The 16,958-nt window shown below is 41.9% G+C and overlaps 1 protein-coding gene across 3 annotated transcripts in view; it reads right to left on the reverse strand.

The window, feature by feature from the left end:
* Positions 1–16,958, reverse strand: part of GRIN2B (glutamate ionotropic receptor NMDA type subunit 2B) — a 405,939-nt gene that overhangs the window by 89,039 nt on the left and 299,942 nt on the right. The gene's annotated exons all lie outside the window — the stretch shown is intronic.

Below are 16,958 nucleotides of genomic sequence, written 5' to 3' on the forward strand. Positions count from 1 at the left end.
ATTCTCAGAAACACCTGTTGGTGTTCTTTCCTCTAGCAGTTCACCAGGAAGTGAGTGATTTGGGGCAAACACCAACAATGAAGGGATCTTGCTACTGCCAACACACTCAGACCAATGAGCCATGGCCAAGATTTTGCTCCTTGTGTGTGTGGGGGGGCCCACAAAGAGGTGGAGGGATTTTGTCACATGTGTACAGCATTTCTAAAGAATGGAATAATATATAGCACTAAAAATTACATGATAAACAGATGAACATAAATAGATAATAGATAGATGGATAAATACTTAATGACATAGTTTATATCATATTTTTACATTTTTAGTAATATATATTTGACACACTATTCACAAAACATCTTTAACAAGGTAGATTACAAAACTGGATATATATTATTATCCCAATTTTATAAAAATATGCACTTATATTTCTTTTTTTTTTTAAAGGGAGGAAGGGGCAGTGGAAAAGGGTGAGTAGGAATCTTAAGCAGGCTCCACACCCAGTGCAGAGTCTGATGCAGAGCTCGATCTCATGACCCTGAGATCATGACTTGAGTCAAAATCTAGAGTTGGACACTTAACTGACTGAGCCACCCAGGCACCCCGTATGCACTTACAGTTCTAAAAGCACATTTATAATATATAAGAACATATATATGTTATATATATATATATATAAAAGAATATATTTCCTATATATATAATATATAAGAAAAAACACCAGGCTGATCAAAGCCAAAAGGTAAACAGAAATTATATTTGGATGATAGAATTCGAGGTGAACTTTCCTTTCTTTTCCAGGCTTTTCTCTATTTTTATTAGGTTTTCCTTAATGAACAATTATCATACTTTTGGAATAAGACACAAATAAACACTGTTGCCTAAAAGAGAGGTTATCACTCAAGATGGAACAGGATTCCTCCCGTTCTGAAAAAGAAATTGTAGCTTTGAGTACAACAGGTTTATATTAAGTTTTGGGCATTTTCCCCCTTTAATCTTTAGGTGGCCAATGATTCATGTGGAGAATAAAAATATGAATGGGGAGGGAATGGGGTAGGGAGAGGGTGGTGGGGTTATGGACATTGGGCAGGGTATGTGCTATGGTGAGCACATACACACTGTGAAGTGTGTAAACCTGGCGATTCACAGACCTGTACCCCTGGGACTAATAATACATTATATGTTTATAAAAAAAAATTAAAAAATTAAAAAAATACGGATGGGGATCTTTGGGGGTTATCTTCATGGCTGCCTACTACAATCATATTCTTCCCTGTATTATACCCACGTAGCATTCTTAAGAGGGTACATTTTAGGAGAACAGGGCATCTTGTTTACCTTTCTCTCCTTTTAGCATCTGGCACAGGGTCCTTCACAGAGAAGCCCTTCAGTATGTTTGTTGAATTGAACTGAATCTTCCTGAAAAAAGAAGTGAGGGTTCTAAATACAGGAAGGAAATGCAATACCTTCTTCCAGGGACTTTGAGCTTCTGATCTCACAAGGAAAGCAGAAATGCCAGTGGAGATCAAAGAGGAAGAGTTTATCTGAACTTTGCAGAGTAGGAGAAAATGCTATACACTCACTGTAGTTCTTTGGATACTAGAAAGTTCCATCTGGAGACAGAGTGTCTCTAACTTTGGGGCTGGGGTAGGGAAATCTGCAGAGTCTCCAAGATAGAAAGAGACCAAGCACTCCCCTTATATTCATAGTCATCAGGCACACATAAAGATACATGTGTTAATACTTCTATGATTAACGCTCTTTGCCTTCTATTCTGAATGCTCAAAATCTCGTCTGAGTGGGGACCCTCTGCTGGGACCATTTCAACCTCTTTTCTTGATTCTGCTTTTTTTGTTTTGTTTTGTTTTTCCTTTCTGTTTTCCTACTTCCGTATCTTCAGAAGAGCATGTCTAAAGCCCCTTTGTTCTTTCACTACTTTCAGACTCCATCACTCTGTCTTTCATCTCTATCGGTTTTCTGTTCCTATGTTAAGATGCAACATTTGTCCCCTCCTTCATTTCTAATTTCAGTTTTTCTTATCCCATATTTCTTTCATTTGCCGACCCCGTTCCTTCATTTTCCTGGTCTCCTGGCTGAGTCTTTCCTCTGCCTGAACCCTTCACCTCTCCGCCAGGAAATGCCCTTGGGTCATTCAAATTCCTCTTGAAAGCTCACCCCTATGAAGCCTTTCCAGGATGTCTGTCCAGTTAGGATTACCTGTTACTTTGCCAAGAAAAAAAAAAAAAAAAAAGCCAGATTCACAAACTTTATATGCCTAAAACTTTTTAAGGCATCAACAGTTTGTATTTCTGTATTTCATTGATCACCAGAAATCCCTTTAGATAGGTAATGTCTTTTTCCTTCTACAATAATTTGGAAAATCAGTGCAATATAGAACTGTATTTGCCCTGGACACAGATGCCTTTTTAAAGACTGTACTCGGAATTCTCAGCTGCCCCCTAGAGACTCCGAGGTGAACTGCAGTAAGCTATCAAAAGACCCTGTCTGCTCCATAAATACCCGGTTCCTTAAACCTGAATGTACCATGAGAGACTATGGACTCTGAAAAACAATCTGAGGGGTTTGAAACAGCGGGGGGTGGGAGGTTGGGGGACCAGGTGGTGGGTATTAGAGAGGGCACAGATTGCATGGAGCACTGGGGGTTGTCAAAAATAAGGAATACTGTTATGCTGAAAATAAAAACAAACAAACAAAAAAACCAAAAACCTGAATGTACCCATTCTCAAAGAAGACATTCTAGATCTTAAGGACGGACTGAATCTTTTCTGAATTCACTTCAGTTCTGTGAGTTTCAAACTTCTATAAGAACTAGGGAGATCATTAATAAAAGGGAGAAGACATTGGCCCGGGGCGGCGGAGTGGGGGGGTAGTGGGAGAGGGGAGTGACTGTATTGAACCGGAGAGCGTGCATTCCCTCCAAAGAAGGCTACATCCCTTGGGTCCAGCAGAATGTGAGCCCAGTGTTGCCACTCCTCCAACTTCTTCAGGAAATCCAGAGATCTGGAGTTCTAAGGGGAAATCTCTAAATTCTTAAATGCCAAAAACCAATTTAATCTTAAATATACCTCTCTTGAGCCACATAGAACATGTCTATGATCCCAAAGCAGTCTGTGGACTGCAGTTTATCGCCTTTCCTAAACATCCTCACTAAGGCCTCCTGTAGTGTCACATCATGACCTCCAGGGTCACATGGAGACAATGGAGAAAATCATTACCCCAACAGCTGCAAAAACAGTGTCCTGCTCACCTGCTTCTGGTTAAAGTAGGCAACTTACTAAACAGTTGGGCCCAATGCATCTTGATTCTTTGGAAAAATCAGTCAATACTGGGATGTTTATAGCCTAATGTGTCAAGTTCCAAATTCCCTGAAACCTAGGGAAAAAATGGAAGATCAAATACTATCCACATTTCCCCCTCAGCTCAGAGGTGGGGTATCAATATAAAATTTAAGCAAAGGTCTTATAAATACACTGTGAAAAGTTTTTACTGTTAATTTCAAACAACAGCCACTGGACATATTCCTTAGGAATGAAACTGGCAACGTACTTAAAATAATAAAGCCATTTCCAAAATTCCCTCTGGGGGATGATGTCATGTGGCTGAGAGCCAAGGCATGCTATCTCTCACCACCCTAATAGCACCTTGGTGCCCTCTGAAATCCCATTTATTTACTTCTTGATGTGTTCATTGTCCGACCTTCCTTAACAAGACATAAACTCCCTGAGGGCAGGGAACCTGTTGGTCTTATTACTGTTTACCCTGCACCCAGAAGCGTGCCTGGCATTTGGTAGTGGTTCTGGAGACATCTGCTGAATGAATAAACCCAGACTACCAGCCTAGTAGTGGGGAGTTTCTGAATACCCCATACCCCAGGGGATGGGTAATTCCGGATCTCTTGGAGTGAGTGGGACAGGCCTTAACTCTTTCTTGCCAGGTTTCTGGGTCTGTCCTCCACTTTATGGAAGGACAGAGACTCAGTTTTATTTCACAGTTAATGGCTGGAAAATAAAATGAGAACGGAGGACAATGACAGAGTGGCCATCTTAAATACCCATTAAACAAATACTTCTCTTGTCCTTGTGAAAAGGAAATGTCTGTGATAAACTATCCCTGTGTTTTCTAGGTCAAAATTCAGATCGTGGGCCTCGCTTTTGGAGCTTCTGGGGTACAGCCGGAGGTTGTGCATTTTGGATAAGGTACTAGGCTTGCCAAAGCTACTGGTCCGGACACCACACTGAGGACCAGTGGGGCAAACTGTGGAACACCATTCGGACATCAATTGCTAACTATCGTCCCCTTTATATTCAACCCTGACTAGGACTGTCTTTTGACATAAACCACTTTCCTTTATGGAAGGAATTCCTTTAATGGTGGGCCAATCTCCTCACCACACAACAGGGAGGCCATGAACAGGAGCCTGGCGGTTCTTTATCACCAACCACAAAGTGGCGGTTTATTACAATGAAACAAAACCCAAGGAGATCAAATGGCACAAGGACACACTACAAGGTTTCAGAAACTGTCATTATTCTTTAATGTGTTTTGGTTGTTATTCAAAGTTTACCCGCAACCCACAAATACGACAAATCTAATAAAGGAGGTTTTTAGTTCCCTGATGCCTGGTTGATGGGCCAGCATGGACTGCCATGCCAAGTCATGGACTTTGCTACTATTTTAAGATTCAATATTTTAAAAATCCTTGTGTAGGGCACCTGGGTGGCTCAGTTGGTTAAGCATCTGCCTTTGGCTTGGGTCATGATCCCAGGGTCCTCGGATCAAGTCCCATGTCAGGTTCCTGGCTCAGTGGGGAGTCTGCTTCTCCCTCTGTCCCTCCCCCCACAACTTGTTTGCACTCTCTCTCTCCCCCGCAAAAATAAAATCTTTAAAAAAAATCCTTGTGCAAAAAGTTTAACAACAAAGGAGGAAAGCTGGCTCATTACAAATTTATCACTGAGCGTGTCAAGAAGTCTGTTATTTCCCAGTGCCTTTCTTTGAGTGACTAAGCCCAAAATTCAACTTCATTCTGTGTACACCATTGTCGTTTCTCTTCCCTTTCTTGTTGTCATGAACCCAATTTCAATTGTGTTATCACTGGTTTACAATATGTTCAGCAAAGCAACTGAATATTTGCAAAGCACTTGCTACAAACCAGATACTGTACTAAGAATCTGACATGAATTAAAACTTACTTGATCCTCATGGCTATTCTTCCCATTTTATAGACGAAATTGAGGAAAAGAAAGGTGGAACAACATTTATTTATGCTTCTGTAGACAAACCACTGTGCTGTGCAGAGGTGAGCTATGATGCCTCTTGGCATTTACACTATGCCTGAAAGGACACGTTTAATGATCCAAGGTTAAGGGGAGAGCATAAGCAAAGGCACATAGGCATAAAAGTACAAGAGGTGTTGGAGAAGCTCTAGTGGCAATTATGTTGGCGTGGGGACTAAATGCAGGGAGATGAAGGGCGAAGGAAATGGGAAGGTGGGTCAGTCTTGAATGCTGTGACCCGTGGGCTGGGGTAGGGAGTACACTTTGTCCTGTGGAACCATTTCCCAAATTTCCCTCATTCAATCACCACTGTAGCAATTTTGTCCATATCTATGTATCACCTAGGCTATTTTTAATTTAATATACACAATAGTCTTCCTTTTAAAAATGCACTTAAAAATTTCCTATTACTATAAATGTGAGACAAGTGTCACTTGCCAAAGAGAACTATAAACATAAATAGATGATTATTTAAATAAAAAATACCCCCCCCTTAAATTAACTCATGTACTACAGTGAGACCCACAACTGCATTTGGGGACACATTTAAGTGGCTGTGATGAATCACAGAATATGAGTGTTCTTATTCATTGAATTTGGCTCTTTCATCTATATATATGAAAGATATATATATTTAATGTAAGATATATGTAATCTTAATGAATTTTCCTCTTGTTTTACATGAGATCCCCAAACTCCTCTCTCTTAGTGAGTTGAGTTCATAAAATATTTGGTTGATTGTGTTTTATGTAAAGCTAAGTTAAAATTTCATGTCAGTCTCCTAAGATTTAAGGGCTGTTTTGTAGGTCAGCTATTTTAAATTCCCCTTGGTGTTTCACCATTTCTCTACACCTCCAGCTGCTGTCTGATCAAGGGGGCTACGTGGCCCCAGCACCGCCAGCATGGTGGCTGCCTTTTAGAAGAGGCTGGCAGAAGATAATGGTTTCCTAGAAAATCCCCTCGACGAGATCAGGACCTGGACAGCTGTTTCTGTAGGTGGCTATGCCTTTATTAGTGAAAGATACGAGTTTGTCCTCACAGTTTTGAGGAGATAGGTTCTTGCTCTCCACTGAAAAGAGGAGTGCGTGTGTGTGTGTGTGTGTGTGTGTGTGTGTAATAATAGGCAGTGAGGAGGTACAGGGATACAGAAATGCAGAAAAGCTTTTTTTGTGTGTTATTGTTCTTTTCTTTCTTGCCCCTGTCCTCCCCTCTCTCTCTTCCTTCTTCCTTTTTGTTGATCTCAGGAAAATGTTACTCTGAAATAGCCAGTCACAGTCTGGGCTAATGGCTACTACTCCCCTGTCTCAAGCGTTTCCATGGTGTGATTTGTCCTCTGGTCTACACAACTGCTCCCACTAATGTTGCTACACTTTGGTCCTATCAGTCTAGTTGTATTCTTCTAGCCTTCGCCTGTTAAGGCACAACGTATATGGGACGTAAGTGGAGCTGGATATAAATGTCTACACCCAGATCTGCTCCTCATCTGTGTGCCTTTGGGCAAATCATGTGACCTGAGTCTCAGTTTACTTGTCTGTACAAGCATATGCCAAAGGTTTAATAGGAATCAAAATGAGATCATATACACTAAAGTTCCTGATAAATCACCTTGTTAATAAAGTGTCCTATCAATGTCAGGTGCCTCAATGGCCAAAACTCAATTCTAGGCTAGACTGTTCTAGAATTGCACATTTTTCCCTTCTCCTAGAGGAAAAATAAAGGTCTTGTTTGTTTTACTATTCTATAAAGAGAATGCTGAGGTGGCTTAACTACCCACCAGAAATTCTACTTGTGAGGTACTATTCTGTTCCTTTGCCAGCAAGTTCCTTTCCCTAGAGGATGAATGAAGAAAAATGGTACATAATACAGGAATAGCCAAAGACAATGATTTTAGAAGATATCCTACACCAAACTCTTGAAATAGAAAAATACGAAAGGCTATCTAGAGCAGTTTGGCATAAATAGAGAATGTCGTGTCCCCTGGAAAATATAGCAAAGGGGAATGGTTTTCCTCTACTAGATGCCCATCAGTCTCTTTATTTGCCTCCCCAAGATCACACTTTTCTTCTCGCCTTTCCCCTAGCACAGATTTGCTTTAAGTTTAAACCTTTAGAACATCTAACTGACAGAGCCAAGTCCTAGAATACCTGTTAAACCAGCAGTGGGCAGCCATTATGACAGTGGAGAACACCTGGATTATACCAGATGAGAACTTCCAAGCCATCTCAAACACTCCCTCTCTCTTCCCAACTGTCTGTCTCTATGTAGATATAGAATAGATCTATGTATACATACAGATAGAGAGACATGCATACATGTACATATAACCAAATGTTCCCTATACAATGAACCAAGTGTTTGCCAAATTATGAGGAGAGATAATTCTAATAGAGAAAATAATAAAATCAGTCCAAAAGATTGGAGTTCAGTGGCTATTGTGAGAGATTTGTATCCAGGCTTTTTGTTAATAGCTTTCTTTTTTAAAATTTTATTTAATTTTATTTTTTATTTTCAGCATAACAGTATTCCTTGTTTTTGCACCACACCCAGTGCTCCATGCAATCTGTGCCCTCTCTAATACCCACCACCTGGTTCCCCCAACCTCCCACCCCCCGCTACTTCAAACCCCTCAGATTGTTTTTCAGACTTCATAGTCTCTCATGGTTCACCTCTCCTTCCAATTTCCCCCAACTCAATAGCTTTCATTCATAAAGACCATTTATTTTCTTCATTGGCCAATACTTCCTTTCAAAGCTTTGTACTGCAGGCCGCTTAGCAGAGCCAAGGTCAGAGCTTTTCTCCCTGTGTACATGGATTCCGTTTACCCTGCTCCAGGCCAGTTCTCTTAAATAAGTATTACAGAGAGCGAGGTTGTGTATGGACTAGTACAAATCCATCATCACTGCAGGAAAAACCCAAAGCAGATGATCTTGTCATGCTAGGTCAATAGAGCTTGTTTGTATATGAAGGACATCCAGATATTATAGTTTTAATGTCAAACTTCAGGTCTCAGCTCAAGTTGACATGCCATGAATGTATGCAGAAAGTATATGTAAAAGTATGAAAAGAATAGCACCCTGTTATAGAGGCCTGTACAATTTGGAGGGCTCATCAGCCTATAGATCACATGAGTTAGCCAAGGGCTGCACCCACTGGTGCAAGAAGGGGATTGAGCTCCCTTCCTCCTTGTCTCTTGTGCCATGGAGAACAAAATACCTCAAGAAGGGTTGACACACCAAGCATGAGGCCTACGAGTTCCTTGGGAAAATGGGTCTGAATTTTCCCAGCCTCCAACTCTCGAGACAATGATCCCAATGATGAAAACTGCAGACAGATAACCACATGGCCAACCCCATTCTCTGTTCGTTCCAACTATTAAACATAAGAAATATTCTTATCAGCAAAGTTAGAGGGCAACACACTCAACCAGAAGATCAAAAGGGGAAAAAAAAAAAAAACCTTGCAGACCAGGAATCACAAAGGAGAAACTTCCATTCCAATTACATATTTGTCCATTGGCTGTTAGTGAATTAATGTTACCCAAGCAATTCTCAGCTTAAGGACTCTCATTTTTAGCATTTAGGGACATTAGATAACAGGAAAAGTGGTCAAACTTGTTACTCTGAAAAATAGTCTTATGGCATCAAAGTTGGATCATCAAAAACTCTGTAAATACTTTCATGAGTATCAGTCTTTATTTAATACACAAACATCTGGTCACGAAGGACCAGTCTAAAGAAATAGGATATATTCTCACAATGGGATATTAGACAGTCATCAAGTTTCATGATTTGGATAATATCAACAAAATAGGAAAACATCCATACTATTATAGTAAGAGAAGAAAGTAGATTATAAGCTGTTCATAAGTTGCATTCTCGGGGCACCTGGGTGGCTCAGTGGGTTAAGCCTCTGCCTTCGGCTCAGGTCATGATCTCAGGGTCCTAGGATCAAGGCCCACACTGGGCTCTCTGCTCAGCAGGGAGCCTGCTTCCCCCTCTCTCTCTGTCTATTCCTCTGCCTACTTGTGACATCTCTTTCTCTCTGTCAAAAAAATAAATAAAATCTTAAAGAAAAAATTTGTACTCTCAATTCTACTGTATTTCCCTGTGTTACACACACACAACATACACAGAAAAAAGCATCAGTAAGAAGTGGAAGAAATGTAAATACTAAGTCTTTGTACATATATAGGGAAATTTTATCTTATCTCCCCAATGTCTTTAATGACCTTTACGATAAGAAAATCCTACATGTTTTGACCTGCATATAAACACAAGAGTCCTCTAACCTGTATACCACTGTCTCTTCTTCAATACCACTAGTGGAAGAAGTATTATAACCTGGAAATTAGAGAGTTCAGAGGATTCAAGAGCCAACCACTGATAACTATCATGAAATAAGAATCTCCATAAAACTTAAACAAGATGTATGACAGCCACCTTTTACTTTGGGGGATGCTTTCCTCTTTACTGTGTTTTGTTATTCCAGAGCTTCACTCTCCACGTTCAAGTCTGTTTTTCCTCTTCCATCAGCATGTATAGGTTTCAAAAGTAAAGTCAACCAAGGTTATCTTGTTCTTTCATCCCTTTTGTTCAGCGGCTGACAACCAACATGAAGACAACTAGCCTTTCTGAAATGACATTTCTGAAGTCTCTTCCCTCAATACATCCTGCTCTTCTCTTCAAATTTATTTTAGATTTGACACTGTGGACCAAGTGTAATAACAGCAGTGTTGAGACACTGGGGGTTAAGGGTGTACTTTCTCCTCCCAGGGCCTGGTCCCCATGGAATCTTTCTGGAACCCCAGGAAAGGGGTTAATGAACAGGGTGTTTCATGGCTCTGGGAGCTTAGGGAATAAGAGGGGAACACTTGGATAGGAGAGGCTGTGATAACCACAACTCAGAAAGGCAGCCAAAACCCTGTCATCCAGGCACTCTGTAAGCCATGGTCATGAATAAGTAGGAGCAGAGTCTCTACTAACCAAGAAACATGAAACATCCACTCAATTATTGGACCATGTCAAAGAGTAAGATTGAAACACCACCTTAAGTTGTAGACATTTTAAGTGTCACAGTAAGCACCTCTCCCCTTGCAATACCTTTCTTTTTTTTTTTTTTTAAGATTTTACTTATTTGAGAGATAGATAGAGCGAGCATGAGAAGGGGAGAGGGAGAGGGAGAAGCAAGCTTCCCTGCCGAGCAGGGAGCCTGATGCAGGACTCCATCCCAGGACCCTGAGATCATGACCTGAGCTGAAGTCAGATGCTTCACCAACTGAGCCACCCAGGTTCCCCTCTCCTTGAAATACTTTTGTAGGTATATATAATGGTAAATTTTATCTTATCCCAAGTGTTTTTAGTAAGCAAAATGTCTATAATGAGTCTTTTAATAAATTATCTTTATAAGAAAATCATAAATGTTGTTTCTCCTTTTCCTCCCCAGCCACTAGGAAAGCTACAACACTAATTTGGTGGGGGCAATATTTGGTTCATGGTCAGTGCTCAATAAATTCATTGTGGAAAGGAAGGGCAGGAAAGCACAGGGAAGAAGCGGGGAGAGAGGGAGAGAGAGCGGAGGGAGGGAGAATGGAAGGAAAAATTAAAGCCATATACTTCGTACACGGTTGTTTGGGCTGGGCTGTATACTGCAGAGAGAGGTGAACATATCCCATTTTTAGGACTTCCGAAGTCATCCCCTGGTGGTGTTAACAGTTCCACTACTCAAAACTTCTCTCTATTAAGAAGTCCTCCCTATAGCTAACATAAATCCTCTCTGCTTGATCTTAAGCCCACTTATCTGGTTCTGTCTCAGAGGGGAAAGTGAACAGCTGATCTCAACACTTGGTACACTAAGTCTTCATACATTTAAAGAGAGTAAGTCATCACTTAGTTGCCTTTTCTTCTTCCCGTTCACAAACCCAATTCCCATAGCCTTCCTCCACGGATCCTGTTTTCTAATCCCTTAATCCAATGATGCACATTAGTTCTCAGTTCCAAGTTGCTAAAAATAGCATGTTGTCAAATGGCAGTATCAGGAGACCCAGAACAAACACCCCCAACGTGAGAAGCTTCTGTTTCACCTCCTTGGACAACCTCTGTGGAGTCTGAAGAGAGCTCGGATTATTCCCTGGCCCCTCCTCCAAGGGTGGGACGTGGAACACAGTTTGCACATGTGTGTTCGGGCTGTCACAGAGTATTTACTCAGTAATGTCTCACACTGGGCTGCGCACAGACACACCGCGGATAACCAAACAGACAGGTTCCTGCTCATGAGCAGTCTGTCAGTTTGGACGTGAGTGACTGAGTATGTGTGTGTCTCTGTGTGTTTGTGTGTGTGTGTGTCTGTGTCTGTGTATATGTGTGTATATGTTTGTGTCTCTGTGTCTTGTGTGTGTATATGTATCTGTGTGTGTCTGTGTGTGGTGTGTCTGCGTGTATGTGTGTGCGTTTGTTTATGTGTACACACACATACGTGTGCACACGTGCATGCATGCCTGGGAGGAGATGGAGTGGCTGTTTATTTTGTCAGTTAACAGCTTTCAAGCAGCACCTGCTGCAGTAGCAATCAACCTCTGTCGTATCATCACCACACTGATCATTCTGGAATACAATCCCCGTCCCCCTCAGGTGCTTGCATTGCAGAGCACCCCCAGCCTGGAGTTGCTGCTGTCTCCTGGCTACGAGGCTGTCGGAGGCATACAGCATCTCATAACCTGCCTCCTTCATCCCAGGCTCCAGGTGCTGGGAGAGCATTTGGTCTTATTATGTTGTTGCTGTTGCCACTCTTGGGGACCTTCCTTCTACCGGTTTAGTACCATTCTTCTCTCCCCACGATCGATCCATTAATTCATAAATACTGTTACAGGCCCAGCAGGGTGTGCTAAGTACTTCTATTCCCAGCCCTTCTTTCAGGGGTGGAGGGAGCTGTAATATTTCAGCAGTGCAAGCCTTGGATGATAACTGGGATCTGGGGAGACAAAAAACGACCAGACGAACGGAGACTGTTTTAATCGACATAAAGAAGGGCATTTCCCGATAGGTGGAGGCAGAGAAGAGGAAGCGGGCTTATAAAATCCGCCTCCTATCCTTGGGGAAAGGCAAGCGGAGAGGTAAGTCATACACACCCGCCCGCGATTCAGACCTGGATAGTCCCTCCAAAGACTGTTTACCTCTTACAGCCTGAAAATGCACCATCATCATTTCTTGAAGTCATTACTCAGAACACACCCCCACTGCATTTCATTTTTATTATCCCCATTTTAGGAACCATTAAATGGAAGCAGAGAGCAGTAGCAATGAAGCAAATCATGAGAGGCTCTGATAAAGACAGAAGCCTGAATGCTCGTTGGAACTGCTTCTCCCAGCCAGACTATTTTTAATGCAAGTCAGTGCAGCTGTCCCCCACTTAAAGACAAGACTTACAAATAAACCCACTCCGCACACATTTTTCCACCATCCCCTGCCCTTTCCAACTCCTCCATGCTACCCCTGCACGCATATATATGTGCACTCCCTGTGAAACGGTCTTTTCCGTGTCCCTACAGACCGAAGAGATTACTCAGCTTTCTGTGAGTGTGATTCTGATCCAAAGAGCTCTCCGCTAGGCTAGCCCCCGCCCCATGCCTCCTTAGTAGCTACTAAGGGATATCGTTAAGAGTTCACAAGAGCAGGAGCTGTTTATTTTATTTTTTTTTTAAAGAGGTTGAGTAAATACATAAAATTTTTTTATATGCTTTAAGTGTTTTCAGAGAAAATACATAAGACCCTGGAAACAATGATTTCTCAGGGGAGGGACATGGGGGAACCGAGAATCGCAGATAAGAGGATGTTCTTTTCACTGGATCCCCTTCTGTACCATTTGATTTAGAACCGAGTGCAATGTAACCTTAGTGAAGAAGGAGGGCACCGACTGACATTTGTTGAATACTGCCTATGTTTCAGTCACTATTAACTGGTGTTTTACTATAAAATCTCCTTTGATCTTTATAACAATGTAAAACCCTATTTTACAAAAGGGAAATAGAGTCAGGTGGTTTGGTCGCCTGGTTTATGCACCTGATAAATGGCAACAGGGGACATTCAACTCAGCTTTTTTTTTTTTTTTTCAATCATTTAAATTCCATCAGCCAATGTGTAATACCTCATTAGTTTCATCTTGGCTCTTTCTGATTTCCAGAACCATGCTCAGTCCCAGATTTTGCTGCCTGGACTTCAGAAGGAGCCAGATTTATAAGACAACGGCCATGAGACTACTTTTTTTTTTTAATTTTATTTTTTATAAACATATAATGTATTTTTATCCCCAGGGGTACAGGTCTGTGAATCGCCAGGTTTACACACTTCACAGCACTCACCATAGAATGAGACTACTTTTTAAAGCCTGAAAGAATATAGCGATGGCCCATCACATGGTTTACACGAGCATCTGAGGGAGTATTCCTCAGCCTAAGGCTTCTTGTTGAAACCTGCTGAGGCTTGCCACCCCTGGGAAGTTGGGCCTCGCTAAAATGGCCCCCCACCCTGTACCCCAAAGCTGCGCTGCTCACACCCACCGAGGGGCCTGCCCCTGCTCTCCCGTGCTCTTCAGTAAACCAGTCTGTCTACCTGGGAGACTTTCAGGCGGAAGTGAACTAACACCCCTAAGCATATGGGTTCTTCACTTATTTAACAGTTATCCTTTGAGTGGTCACTCTGGGCCAGGAGCTCTTCATAAGTGTTAGGATTACAGAGGTGAACAAGGTCCTTGCTTCCAGGAAGCATCTGTCCTGGTGTGAAGAGATGGGCAATAAACAATCAGGCAAACAGGCCAAACAACAGGTAGAAAATACACTGAAGACAATTAAAATCAGCTGTTCTGACTGGGTGGCAACATTAGCTCCAGTCATCAAGGAAGACCTTCTTAGGAGATGGTATTTATCTAAATGACAAGAATGACAAATATTCCTGGGAGCTACTGTTTTTAGAAACAAACTCAGGTTCCTTTCATATGCTTCAGCTCACACCCCAACTCCATTCCAAGCCCTTACTTATTTACAATGTGGAATTTGCAATCCCAGAAGCTAGAGCCAGAGAGAACTCTAGAAGTCTTCTTAATCTCATGCCATGATTTTAGATGTGAGAAAAGGAAGATCCAGAGAGGTGAAAAGAGCAGGTCACCTAGCTAGTTAGGGGCATGACCAGAAGCTGTGGGTCCTGTCTTTTAGCCCTCATTTCCTCCACAAATCCAGATTCCTTCTCCATTTATCTTCCCAGTGTCCATCTCCTCACTGAAGACTCTTTGCCCTGTGTCTACCTCTATGGAGTCCACAGCCACTAAATCTTCCCTGACCACATGGAACCTTCTAGAATGGCATCAGAAATCCTGAGAATAGAGAGCGTCCTGGGGGCCAGGATAATGGGGAAAAAACCTCCCATGTATACTTTCCAGGTCATAATTTCAGCATATCTCAGACATGTTCCAGGTCTGTGCCTGGTTCCTGCCACCCTTCCTGCCCACAAGTGAGCCCTAACAAGGGGATCCACACTGGGGAGCCTCCTGGCTCTGTGAACTCAATGAACAGTAAAGACCCGCTCTCTTTAGCAATGTTTCCTGATTTAACCAAGTCAGCATGAAAATTTTCTCTGATCCCACTGCCTCCCAAAAAGCCTTGTAAAAAGATTAACCACAGAATTTCTTTAAATAACAAGCTCCTCTAGTACATTTAAAGTATGATCTATGAAAACTCAATCTACATAAAGATTTTATCTCTCCTCTGTCTCATAAAAGAGGTATTGCATCAAGGGCAATAGCATAAACTTGGATTCTTAATGATAGATTTTAGACTCTTGTATTATGCAATGGTTCTCATTCATCTGACACATACTTACTGAATTGCTCTATGCAATACGCTTGTCCAGTTGCTGGGAGGACACAGCGATATAAAGACACAGTCTCTGCCATTTGGAAGCACACATACATGCAACTCAAACACCAACAGATCTGACAGTGCTACAACAGAGGTAGGAACAAAAGCTACAGGGGACAAGGGAATGTGAGAGATTGTATCTCAGTCAAAGATCAGAGAAGACAATAATATTTTAATTGGGTTTCAAAGGATGGTTACGATTTACGTAATTGGACAACCCATTCCAGAAAAAGGAAACGTCATGCCACGCTGTAGGAAGCAAGATGTACAGAGAGAGCCCAGTGTAGCTTGATGGTGAGACAAAAAATAGCAAGGGAGAGAAGATAGACCTTGAAAGGTAGATCAGAGTCCTAAATGCAAGAAGAAAGCCTGGACCTGATGCGTAAACCACAGAAACTCCAAGCAAGTTTTGGGCAGAGAAAGAATGTAATCAGAGTTGTGCCTTAGGAAACTCATTCTAGTAGCCATGTCCGGGACTGATCTGAATGGATAAAGGTAGGCATCAAGGACAGGATGGCCCATTTAAAAAATTATCACATGGTTCCTGGCTCATATAAGGAGGAATAAATTCAAGGGCTACTGTAAAGTTAGAATTGTTAAGAAGGGAAGGGATCCATATCCCAGGGAGATGTGTCTAGTTTTGGAAAGGGCGGCTGGTCACAGGCCTCAGATTCTAGCCTAGAGGAGTCAGCATGAGTGACAGGAAGTGGTGTCTCTTTAAGGAAGGACAGGTGTGAGAGATGCCCCATACTTGAGGCAGGCATCATGAGTCTACCGCATCAAAGCTACCCCAGCTGGACATCTCTGATCCACATATGAAGCCTCAGTTAGTAATAACCCTTCTCCTGGAGACACACAGAAGTACCTGTTTTACATGAGGTCCCAGAACACTTCTTAAATTATTATGTCTCTATAGCAGCAGTGAAAGCGGCTAGATTGGGTGAAGAGCAGGAGCCCAGGGGAAAGCACTTCTGAACAAATGATAACTCAGCAGAGGGAACGCAACGTTAATCAAGAACGCAAGGGATGTTCTCCGCCTTGTAGCTGTGCCCTGAGGTAAGGAACTACAGGACAGCTGGAGTTCTTTCAACTTGAAGAATAAGGCCCTGGGTTTCCACTATGTGAGCAACACGTGCTGTTTCCCAGGTAAGCATTCACACGACTACCTGTCCAGGGCTCTCTGACGAAATGGTGAATTTCAAGAAATTTATCCCTGGTCTCTTTTCCTGGCTATTCCTTCTAGAAATATATAGTCTGGTCCCCATTCCAGTCAGAACCATGCTGACATCCTGACGTTTGTTCTCAGCCAACTGACCCACAGAGTCTATAGAAATTGTCTTAAATCAGTGTATCCCAGCATGTTTTACAGAACAGGAATTTCATGAACAAAAGGGTCTCAGAGTTAAACAAATTCGGGAAATACCAGATAAAGTAAAATTAAAGATGGTTCTTTGCTATTGATAGGACGCCTCTGAACTTTTAAAAGTTGACATGTTCTGGGAAGCTCCCAGAATGAGAAAGCAGAGGGTGGCATCCCCAACCTTATTTATCCACAGAACCATTTCTCAGCAAAGCACCTCAAAGAACAAATGACCTGAAGAACATACAAAAGAAACACCAAGGCTGACATTACTCTCGGGAACTGCTATATTTAAGTAGGAATCAGGGATAACAATAAAAGCAAATACCTATTAAGTGCTTACTATATGCCAGCCACCTTTCTAAGTCGTTTATGTATATTAATATATTTAATCCTCATAACA

The sequence above is a fragment of the Lontra canadensis genome, unplaced genomic scaffold (genome assembly GCF_010015895.1).
Source record: "Lontra canadensis isolate GAN:19392208 unplaced genomic scaffold, GSC_riverotter_1.0 scaffold9, whole genome shotgun sequence".
In the NCBI taxonomy this organism is placed as follows: Eukaryota; Metazoa; Chordata; class Mammalia; order Carnivora; family Mustelidae; genus Lontra; species Lontra canadensis.